Source organism: Oncorhynchus mykiss, chromosome 4 (genome assembly GCF_013265735.2).
Source record: "Oncorhynchus mykiss isolate Arlee chromosome 4, USDA_OmykA_1.1, whole genome shotgun sequence".
Classification (NCBI taxonomy): Eukaryota; Metazoa; Chordata; class Actinopteri; order Salmoniformes; family Salmonidae; genus Oncorhynchus; species Oncorhynchus mykiss.
In genome coordinates this window covers 2,159,907-2,172,734 of record NC_048568.1, presented here as the reverse complement: position 1 = coordinate 2,172,734, position 12,828 = coordinate 2,159,907, and positions in this window count along the sequence as shown.

Genomic DNA, 12,828 nt, shown 5'->3' with positions numbered 1-12,828 from the left:
CCCATTGCAAGGGTATGGCAGAAAAAAATACAAATTTATGTCCAGTTGAACAACCTTTCTGTCTTGTGAATACTAGTTTAAATAATAGTCTGTATTGCAGCAGTAATGTTGGGAATGAGGCCATCTAATGATTGTTTTCAGAGAAACAGTGACAGCTGAAATACTCTCACTGCAGGGGGATCAGAGTTGTTACATTGACAGTAGCACTGTGACTACCCCCACCAGACACTCCTAGCTGGAGAACCTGTGAGATCAAGCAACTTCTTTACAGGTCACTTTGACAACCATTTAAACCAACTAGTGATACTGTATGTTGCCTTCACCTATGGCATCTATAAAACATATCTAGGGCTTAAAGGGATAGTTCACACAAATTACAAAATTACCTTGGTTTCCTTACCATGTAAGCAGTCTATGTACAAGGTAAGCCTGCAGTTCATGCTTTGGTTATGCTGTCTTACTTTGTCCATAGACTGCTTACAGGGTAAGGAAACCACTATGTCATTTTGTCATTTGGGTGAACCATCCCTTTAAGCTTTTTTGCACTGGACTTGTTGTCCATTTTAATTGAGGTGTATGTTCTAGAGACAGAGACACTACAGCACATTATGGTTGACTTATTAATCCATTACATCACGAGGGAATGCTGCGTTAACATTAGTCATTTCACAAATATGAAAAAACTGCCCACAATGGAATGATAATTCCAGCGCAACACTAAAAAAGAAAAATAGCTCTGGTTGAGTTTTACCTTTAATAAACTGATAAATAAAAGTGCAGATTTTATTATGGAAGTTGCAAGTACACATCTCTCTGTTTTACCTTATTGGTCTGTTTCCTCATTAAGAACTTTCAATGAACTGAAAATAACCTCATGCTGTGTAGTGCTCTCTGAGCAATTGTTTCTTAACTATGTTGTGCTTTCAAGGAAATAGTATAATCAAAATTATAAATGTTCTAATTAGATACAATGACTTTTGCTATCCCTGTGTGGCCCTTTCGGAAACACTGCAATACACTTGACGATTTTTGCCTGCATTGAAAGCATGCCAACAATCGGAGTGCTTTGAGTTATATTGTGGGCAAAGAGTATTAAGTATGTTTGCCACAGGCCACCACTGAGAGGATCCTTTGTGATGTGAACTGGCCAAAAGCTCCCCTACAGTCAGTCAGAAGTGACACGAACAATCACAAATTTGGTTAGGCCAAGGGTTCATCATCAAATTGAACAAGATAGGTTTGTGGATAATTTAAAGCACAAAAAGGCTGTTTATAATTGACATTTTAAGTGAATGCTGGTCACGTCGAGACACAACAAAAAATAAGGTTATGTTTAAAAGATTACATCCACAGAAGATCTACATATTCAAAAGAATTAAGAAGGTCTTCCTCAATTTTTTACTATAAAACTTTAAAATACTATAAAAAGATGATAAGGTCCTCCTTAGGCTACTGGTAGAGCTTTAACTTTATACTTTAATTGTACATCACGTCTGTGGAAATAAGGACAGTACACATATTTGCAATATGGTTTGTGAATAGTACATAAGGTATAAATACTTATGATGAAAAAACAAATTAGCCTCATTTAACTTGAAGTACCAGGTGCGATTTTCCTTTTTCCTAATCAATTTGATGTTAATTTAATGGACCAAAAATGTGCTTTTATTCAAAGGTTTGGCGTCACTTAGAAATGTCGTTGGTTTTGAAAAGAAGCTCATTTTTGGTCCATTAAAATAACATCAAATTGATCAGAAATACAGTGTATGTCACGACTTCCGCCAAAGTTGGTCCCTCTCCTTGTTCGGGCGACGTTCGGTGGTCGACATCACCAACCTTCCAGCCATCGCCAATCCACTTTTCATTTTCCATTGGTTTTGTCTTGTCTTCCATCACACCTGATTCCAATTCCATCAATTACATGTTGTGTATTTAACCCTCTGTTCCCCCCCATGTCCTTGTCCGTAATTGTTTCTTGTAGTGCTTGTGCATGGTATGCTGGTGATTACTGGGTCTTGTTTGACCCATTTCATGTATTGTTCTGTTCACGGTGGTTTATTTACCATTGTAAATCAGTTTAAGCTTTTCTGCGCCTGACTTCTCTGCCGCCAGTACGCACCTCATTACATTGTAGATGTTGTTAATGTTGTAAATGACTATTGTAGCTGGAAATGGCAGATTTTTAATGGAATATCTACCTAGGTGTACAGAGGCCCATTACCAGCAACCATCACTCCTGTGTTCCATGCTATCCTGTTGTGGGGCAACTGGTCTAAATCTCTCCGGGTGCTCATGGGGAGCTTTATTGACACTACCCTGGTGTTGGAGCTGGGAATCTCCACACAACTCCTCTCCGTTCCCATGGACGTCAGAACATTGGACGAACACTCTATTGGCAGGGTCACTCACAGTACAATTCCTATCAACCTACGAGTGTCAGGGAATCACAGTGAGTTCATGCAGTTTTTACTCATTGAATCTCCTCATGCACCCGTGGTTTTGGGGTTTCCATGGCTCCAGATGGACAACCTCTTGATCGACTGGGCTACGGGTTCAATCATGGGTTGAAGCCCGTTCTGCGACGCGCATTGCCTCAAGACGGCGCAGCCCACCCCTGCACATCCTCCTGCGGACTTGGGTAAAGCCTTGGATCTCTCCACCATTCCTCTGGAGTATCAGGAACTCTGGGAGGTTTTCAACAAGGCCCGCGCCACATCCCTTCTTCTGCATCGACCCTATGACTGCGCCATTGACCTCGACCCTGGCACTGCACCGCCTCAGGGGTGATTTTATTCCCTGTCTGGTCCGGAGACCAAGACCATGAAAGGTACATAGAGGACTCTCTGTGGGCAGGGATCATCCGTCCTTCTTTCTCCCCTGCCAGCGCAGGGTTTTTCTTTGTGGAGAAGAAAGACAAAACCCTGCGCTCGTGTATCGATTACCGGGACCTTAATGGCATCTCGGTAAAGAAACGTTACCTGCTACCACTTATCTCCTCAGCTTTCGAACCTCTCCAGGTGTCACCTGTATTCTCAAAATTGGACCTTCGGAACGCCTAACATCTGGTTCAGGAAGGAGACAAATGGAAGACAGCTTTAACACAGCTAGCGGGCACTATGAGTATCTGGCTATGCCTTTTGAACTGACCAACAGTGTTCCAGGCTCTGGTCAATGATGTGCTCTGTGACATGTTGAAACAGATAGTGTTTATCTACCTTGACGACATCTTCATCTTTTCCCGTTCGGTTCAGGAGCATGTTCTCCACATCCGACAAGTCCTCCAGCGCCTCCAGGAGAACCAGTTGTTTGTCAAGGCTGAGAAGTGTGAATTTCATCACTCCACTATCTCCTTTCTGAGTTACGTCATTGCTGCCGGGAACAATCAGATGAATCTGGAAAAGGTGAGGGCGGTGGTGGAGTGGCCCTAACTAACATCCAGAGTACAGCTGCAACGTTTCCTGGGATATGCTCATTTCTACCGCCACTTTATCCGGGGCTACGGCACCCTGGCTTCCCCCCTCTCTGCGCTCACGTCATCCAAGATTCCGTTCATGTGGTCCCCAGCTGCTGACAGGTCGTTTTCGGATCTCAAGCATCGGTGCATCGGTTCACCACAGCCCCCATCTTATTCCATTCCAACCTGTTCTTTCAGTTCATGGTGGAGGTCGATGTTCGAACGTTCTGCCCTGGACCAAAAGCTACATCCCTGCACTTTCCTTTCCAATCGTCTTTATCCCACGGAGAGAAACTATGACTTTGGTAACCAGGAACTTCTTGCGGTCAAGATGGTGCTGGAGGAATGGAGACATTTGCTAGAATGGCCAGACCATCCATTCCTAGTGTGGACCGACCACAAGCGCCTCAACTCAAGACAGGCTCGCTGGGCTCTGTTGTTCACTCGTTTCAATTTCACCATCTCCTTCTGCCCTCGGTCCAAGAATGTGACACTTGACGCCCTCTCTCGCTTAAATAACACCGCAGCTACACCGTCTGACCCAAAGACCATCCTCCCTACCTCCTGTCTAGTGGTGACATTTGTCTGGGGTATCGATGGCCTGGTCGGCAAGGCGCAGCATTCCCAGCTGGACCCTTGGGGGAGGTCTGGCTAACCTGGATTCTACCCAGTCCCCAGTCCTGGAATGGCCTCACTCTTCTAATCTAATCTGCCAACTATTTGGTGGCCCACTATGGTTTCTGACATCTCTGCATTCGTTGCCACAAGCATGGTGTGTGCTCAGAATAAGACTGTGGCACGCTCTGGTATGCCTCCTTCAACCACTCCCTGTTGCTCATCGCCCCTGGTCCCATATATCCCTGGACTTTGTCACTGGTCTCCCCCATCTGATGGTAACACCACCATCCTTATGGTGGTGGATAGGTTTTCAAAAGCCGTCCATTTCATCCCCCTTCCCAAGTTACCCTCAGCCAAGGAGATGGCCCAACTCATGGTACAGCACATCTTCCAAATCCATGGACCTCTGGTCAACATAGGACCATGATCAGAGACTCAGTTCTTGTCCCGATTCTGGAAAGCTTTCTGCACCCTAATTCGGTCGTCGGACAGCCTGTCCCTCGGGTTTCATCCTCAATCTTAACTGTTAGTCGAAATGTGCAAATCAGGACCTGGAGACTACTCTTCAGTGCCTCATCTCGGCCAACCCCATCAACTGGAGCCAGCAACTTGTGTGGGTGGAGTACACCCGAAACACCCTTCCCTGCTCGGCCACACCCTTCGAGTGCTCCGTGGGTTATCAGCCCCCGCTCTTTCCTGAGCAAGAGGAAGAGGTCAACATACCCTCGGCCCAGATGTTTGTCCGCCGCTGTCGGCATACCTGAAAGAGAGCCTGGTCCATTCTTCTTTTGGCCACTTCCAGGTGTTGTTGAAAAGCGGAACGCCACCAAGCCCCGGCTCCCTGCAATCGTCTCGGGTAGAGGGTAAGGCTATCTACTCGGAATCTGACCCTCCGGGTGGAGTCCCTCAACATTTCGCCCCGTTTGTTCGGCCCTTTCCCTATCTCTTAAATCCTTGGCCTCTCTGCTGTTCATCTTCTGTTGCACCGCACCCTCCGTATCATCCTACGTTTCATGTGTCCAAGATAAAACCTGTGTCTCACTGTCCATTATCTTCTGTTTCCTGTATTCCTGTTCTATGTAGTCCCTGTTTTCTAGTTCTTACAGTTTTGATCTTTCTTCCTGGCCTGACCCTGAGCCTACCTGCTGTTCTGTACCTTTCTGACACTGCCCTGGATTACGGACCTCCGCTTGCCCTGACCCTGAGCCTGCCTGCCATTCTGTACCGTACTGACTCTGCCCTGGATGACTGACCATTGCCTGCCCTGACCTGCCATTGGCCTACCCCTGAGTACTAAATACATCTCTGAGATTTGAACCATCTGCCTCACATTTCTGCATCTGGGTCTCACCCTGAGTCATGATATTGCAGCAGAACAATAACTTAAAACACAAGTCCAAATCTACACTGGGGTTGTTTACCAAGAAGACAGTGAATGTTCCCGAGTGTCCGAGTTACAGTTTTGACTTAAATCTACTTGAAAATCTATGGCAAGACTAACAAATTTGACAGAGCTTGAAGAATTTTGGAAAGAATAATGGGCAAATGTTGCACAATCCAGGTGTGGAAAGCTCGTAGAGAGTGTAATAACTTCCAAAGGTGCTTCTACAAACTATTGACTCGGAGGTATGGATAATTATGCAAATAAGATATTTCTGTATTTATTTTTCAATAAATTTGCGAACATTTCTAAAAACATGTTTTCACTTTGTCATTATGGGGTATTGTGTGTAGATGGATGAGAAAAAACATGAATTTAATCCATTTTGAATTCAAGAAGTAACCAAACAAAATGTGTAATAAGTCCAGGGGTATGAGTACTTTCTGAAGTCACAGTGAGCTCCAATGGTTTTGGGACAGTGACAATATTTTGGGTTGTTTTGGCTCGGTACTCCAGCACTTTGGATTTAAGATGATACAATGACTTTGAGGTTAAGGTGCAGACTGTCAACTTTGATTTGAGTGATTTTTTCAATCATATTGGGTGAACCGTTTAGAAATTACAGCACTTTTTTTTACACAGTCTCCCCATATTAGGGGACCCAAAGTATTGGGAAAAGTTCACTTATGTGTATTAAAGTACTAAAGAGTTAAGTATTTGGTCCGATTTTCATAGTACGCAATGACTACATCAAGCGTGTGACTACAAATTGTTGGATGTATTTGCTGTTTGTTTTGGTTGTGTTTCAGATTATTTTGTGCCCAATAGAAATGGGATGGGGTTCTGCTTAGTTATGTGAATATGTTTTAAGGTCATACGAAGGATCATCTAAAAAAAATCTATGGTGAAACATTATTTGGCCTTACTGCTATTAGCCCGTTCAAACGAATTGAATAACAGATTCACTACACAGAATAGTCCCCCCCAAAAATCTAAAGGATATATTTAACACCTTATTTTTAGCACTAAACATTCTCCATATATACTTCCATACACAAGTCTTGAGTCCTGTTGGAGTCCTAGAGCAAAACAACATGTACCTGTTCATGAGACTCTCATCTTTCCATAGAGTTGTCATAATAGTTCGGATGCCACAGACGATTTTGTGAGAAGACTGATTTTTGGGATGTGGTCTGACAAATGGTCTGACAAACATCGCTCTAGCTCTGTCACCTTTCACTGCAGATGCAGAAGTTCGACATAGGCGGATGCGGTGGATTGAGACGCATCCAATGCAAAAAAAATAGATATCTCTAGCTTAAATTGACAGATTTTTATGGGGTTTCCTTTATCTTATTATATTTTTCAAATGTAACCTTTATTTAACTAGGCAAGTCAGTTAAGAACAAATTCTTATTTACAATGACAGCCTACCCCGGCCAAACTTGGACTACACTGGGCCAACTGTGCACCGCCCTATGGGACTCCCAATCACAGTCGGATGTAATACAGCCTGGATTCGACTGTAGTGACTGCACTGAGATTTATTTATTTTATTTTACCTTTATTTAACTAGGCAAGTCAGTTAAGAACAATTTCTTATTTACAATGACGGCCTAGGAACAGTGGGTTAACTGCCTGTTCAGGGGCAGAACGACAGATTTGTACCTTGTCAGCTCGGGGGTTTGAACTTGCAACCTTCCGGTTACTAGTCCAACGCTCTAACCATTAGGCTACCCTGCCGCCCCATGCAGATGCAGTGCCTTAGACCGCTGTGCAACTCGGGATGCTCATTTGATTTCCGCGGGGGCATGGATATCGACCTTTGAGGGTTTAAATCACATTTTATGAAGGTCAATTGTCAATTGGCTCTGCTAACTAGTGACAATCGTGGGACTGTGCTGCTACCAGCTTCCATTCCTCCACTGTCCCTCTACCGCTCAAACTCTGATCGCAAGCACATGTGACCGCCCACCTGACAAACAGACCAGGGGTGCATTCAGCAGCATGCAAAGTTTTGGAATGTTCAGATAGAAGTATGCTATATAGAACAAGCACCCCTCTCTGACATGTAGAATAAGGAATCACATTGACTCTATTCATGATATACTATCTATCTGCAATGTTTGCAAACGAACGTGTCCCTGCTGTCTAAAAAAGTTGTCTTTATTACAAGGAATGGTATTGTTCTCTTGAACATCTCCATCATCATCATCATCGTGACAGATCATCTGATTACAAGATAGATAGATAATTAATTGATTGATGGACATGTTATTATTCTTATATTCTAGAATCATAGTCATATTTTAAATTACACTGATTCAACTCCCAATGACAACTTTCTCTCTCCCCCCCATTCATTTTTGGGGCATGGCCTATCAGGCTATTAGTTCTCTCTTTCTCTGACCATGCTTAGAATAATGCCTTTTAATGCTTGTTAACCAAATACAATTGTATTTGTAACATTTGGCGAACACAACAGGTGTAGATCTTACAGTGAAATGCTTACTTACAAGCCCTTAAAGCCCTTAACCAACAATGCAGTTTTAAGAAAATACCTAAATAAAGTAAGAATAACAAATAATTAAAGAGCAGCAGTGAATAATAATAGCGGGGCTATATACAAGAGGTGCCGGTACAGAGTCAATGTGCTGGGGAACCGTTTTCGAGGTAATTGAGGTAATATGTACATGTAGAGTGAGGGAAAAAAGTATTTGATCCCCTGCTGATTTTGTACGTTTGCCCACTGACAAAGAAATGATCAGTCTATAATTTTATTGGTAGGTTTATTTGAACAGTGAGAGACAGAATAACAAAAAAATCCAGAAAAGCGGATGTCAAAAATAATCTCAGTTTCTTACCTGTGTAAAAGACACCTGTCCACAGAAGCATTCAATCAGATTCCAAACGCTCCACCATGGCCAAGACCAAGGAGCTCTCCAATGATGTCAGGGACAAGATTGTAGACCTACACAAGGCTGGAATGGTCTACAAGACCATCGCCAAGCAGCTTGGTGAGAAGGTGACAACAGTTGTTGCGATTATTCACAAATGGAAGAAACACAAAAGAAGTGTCAATCTCCCTTGGCCTGGGGCTCCATGCAAGATCTCACCTCGTGGAGTTGCAATGATCATGAGAACGGTGAGGCATCAGCCCACATCTACACGGGAGGATCTTGTCAGTGATCTCAAGGCAGCTGGGACCATAGTCACCAAGAAAACAATTGGTAACACACTACGCCGGGAAAGACTGAAATCCTGCAGTGCCCGCAAGGTCCCCCTGCTCAAGAAAGCACATATACATGCCCGTCTGAAGTTTGCCAATGAACATCTGAATGATTCAGAGAACAACTGGGTGAAAGTGTTGTGGTCAGATGAGACCAAAATGGAGCTCTTTGGCATCAACTCAACTCAACATGTTTGGAGGAGGAGGAATACTGCCTATGACCCCAAGAACACCATCCCCACCATCAAACATGGTGGTGGAAACATTATGCTTTGGGGGTGTTTTTCTGATAAGGGGACAGGACAACTTCACCGCATCAAAGGGACGATGGATGCCATGTACAGTCAAATCTTGGGTGAGAATCTCCTTCCCTCAGCCAGGGCATTGAAAATGGGTCGTGGATGGGTATTCCAGCATGACAATGACCCAAAACACACGGCCAAGGCAACAAAAGAGTGGCTCAAGAAGAAGCACATTAAGGTCTAGTGGCCTAGCCAGTCTCCAGACCTTAATCCCACAGGAAATCTGTGGAGGGAGCTGAAGGTTTGAGTTGTCAAACGTCAGCCTCGAAACCTTAATGACTTGGAGTAGATCTGGGTTTTGGAGAAGAGTTGGAGAACATAGAAGTAATTTAGCTTGTCTGGTAGGCTCGTGTCACTGTGCAGCTCTCGGCTGTGCTTCCCTTTGTAGTCTGTAATAGTTTATAATCCCTGTAACATCCGACGGGCGTCGGAGCCATTGTAGTACGATTCAGTCTTAGTCCCGTATTGACTCTTTGCCGCCTGTTTGATGGTTCGTCGGTGGGCATAGCGGGATTTCTTATAAGCTTCCGGGTAAGTCCCACTCCTTGAAAGCGGCAGCTCTACCCTTTAGGTCAGTGTGGATGTTGCCTGTAATCCATGGCTTTTGGTTGAGGGATGTATGTACAGTCACTGTGGGTACGACGTCATTGATGCACATATTGATGAAGCCAGTTACATATGTGGTTTACTCCTCAATGCCATCGGAAGAATCCAAGTCTGTGCTAGCAAAACATTTTGAGTCTGTGCTAGCAAAACAGTTATGTAGTTTAGCATCTGCGTCATCTGACCGCTTTTTTATTGACAGAGTCACTGATGCTTCCTGCTTTAGGTTTTGCTTGTAAACAGGAATCAGGAGGATAGAATTATGGTCAGATTTGCCAAAGGGAGGTCGAGGGAGAGCTTTGTATGCATCTCTGTGTGTGGAGTAGAGGTGGTCTAGAGTTTTTTCACCTCTGGTTGCACATTTAACATACTGATAGAAATGAGGCAAAACGGATTTAAGTTTCCCTGGCCACTAGGAGCGACGCCTCTGGATGAGCATTTTCCTGTTTGCTTATGGCCGTATACAGCTCATTGAGTGCGGTCTTAGTGCCAGCATTGATTAGTGGTGGTAAATAGACAGCTACGAAGAATATAGATGAAAACTGTCTAGGTAGTTAGTGTGGTCTACAGTTTATCATGAGCTACTCATGAGATACTCTACCTCAGGCGAGCAAAACCTTGAGACTTCCTTAACCACTCTAGGGTCCGTGGGACGCTAGCGTCCCATCTGGCCAACATCCAGTGAGATTGCAGAGCGCCAAATTCAATTACAGAAATGCTCATTATAAAAATTCAGAAAACAAAACATATTTTACATAGGTTTAAAGATGAACTTCTTGTTAAACCAACCACAGTGTCATATTTATAAAATGCTTTTCGGCTAAAGCATACCTAGGCCAGAACATACCTAGCCCAGAACATAGCCCAGTTGACAAATTATTACATACAGTAACCGGCCAAGCAGAAGCTTTTCAGAAATAGAGATACAATTAATCCCTTATCTTTGATGATCTTCATATGGTGGCAATCAGAAGACAATTCATTACTCAATAAATGTTCCTTTTGTTCGATGAAGTCTCTTTATATCCAAAACCTCAGTTTTGTTAGCGCGTTTTCTTCAATAATCCAAAGGGTCAAACACAGTCAAAACAATCAGACAAGAAATTCAAATTGGCAAACAATGTTTATATTCAATCCTCAGGTTGTTTTTAGCCTAGATGATGTATAATATTTCAACCGGACAATAACGTCGTCAATATTAAAGGTAAACAAGAAATGCACATGCACATGAAAAAGCTCTGCGACACGGTAGGGTCCACTCGTTCAGACTGATCTTACTCCCTCATTTATAAGAATACAAGCCTGAAACGATTTCTAAAGACTGTTGACATCTAGTGGAAGGCATGGGAACTGCAAATGGAGTCCTAAGTCAATGGATACTGTAATGGCATTGAATAGAGAAATACAAAACAAAACAAAAAACTACTTCCTGAATGGATTTTTCTCAGGTTTTCACCTGCTAAATCAGTTATGTTATACTCACAGACACTATTTTAACAGTTTAGGAAACTTTAAAGTGTTTTCTATCCAAATCTACCAGTTACATGCATATCATATCATATCATGCATATCATATCTATTTGGGCATGCTTTCCATCCAAAATTCTGAATGCTGCCCCCTACCCTAGAGACGTTAAATATTGTGCACCAGCTGTTGTTTACAAATATACATAGACCGCCACCCCTTGACTTACCAGAGACTGCTGTTCTATCCTGCCGGTATGGTATACAACCCGCCAGCTGTATGTTATTTATGTCATCGTTTAGCCACGACTCGGTGAAACATAAGATATGACTGTTTTTAATGTCCCGTTAGTAGGATATACGTGCTTGTAGTTTGTCCACTTTATTATTAAGCGATTCTATTGGCCAATAGTACCGATGGCAAAGGCAGATTAGCCACTCGTCGTCGGATCCTCACAAGGCACCCCGATGTAACGATTTTCATGGTGGAAGGAGTAGACCAAAGCGCAGCATAGTACGTGTTCATGATGCCTTTATTAAACTGAACACTGAATACAAACGAACAAGAGAATAAAGGAAAACCGAAACAGTCCCGTATGGTGAAAACACTGAAACAGAAAATAATCATCCACAACTCAAAATGGGAAAACAGGCTACCTAAGTATGGCTCTCAGTATGGCTCTCAATCAGAGACAACGATAGACAGCTGCCTCTGATTGAGAACCATACCAGGCCAAACACATAGAAAAGGAAAACCTTGACCTACAACATAGAATACCCACCCACACCCACCCACATCAAACCCTGACCAAACTAAAAATAGAAACATATAAAGCAATCTACGGTCAGGGCGTGACAACAGATCTCCTTCTGCGAAACCTCCGTCTCTTTCTCCTGCGAATGACGGGGATGAGGGCCTCTTTGGGTGTCTGGAGTAAATCCCTCTCGTCCGACTATTTAACCTCTAGTGACTCCCCATCCCGCATGCGGGAGCGTAATCATTGCCTGACACTAACTAGCATAACGCAACGGACATAAATATTCCTAGAAAATATTCCTATTCATGAAAATCACAAATGAAATATATTGAGACACAGCTTAGCATTTTGTTAATCACCCTGTCATCTCAGATTTTCAAAATATGCTTTACAGCCAAAGCTAGACAAGCATTTGTGTAAGTTTATCGATAGCGTAGCATAGCATTTTGTCCAGCTAGCAGCAGGTAACGTGGTCACGGAAATCAGAAAAGCAATCAAATTAAATTGTTTACCTTTGATGAGCTTCGGATGTTTTCACTAACGAGACTCCCAGTTAGATAGCAAATGTTCCTTTTTTCCAAAAATATTGTTTTTGTAGGCGAAATAGCTAAAGAGCATCAGCGAAAAAGCTCTGTTTGTTCTTCACGTTTGGCTGAGAAATCGACCAGAAATTGCAGTCACGATAATGGCAAAAAATATTCCAAATTAGCTCCATAATATCGACAGAAACATGGCAAACGTTGTTTATAATCAATCCTCAAGGTGTTTTTCAAATATCTATTCGAGAATATATCCATCGGGACAATTCCTTTTTCAGTAGGACCGATTGGAGTAATGGCTGTATTTTACGCGAGAATCTCTCTGGGAGCATCAGGTGACCACTTGCGCAATGTAGCCGCTTACGGTATTCTTCAACATAAATACGTAAAACTACGTCACAATGCTGTAGACACCTTCGGGAATACGGAGAAAGAGTAATCTGGTTGATAGCCCATTCACTGCTCAAGGGACGCATTGGA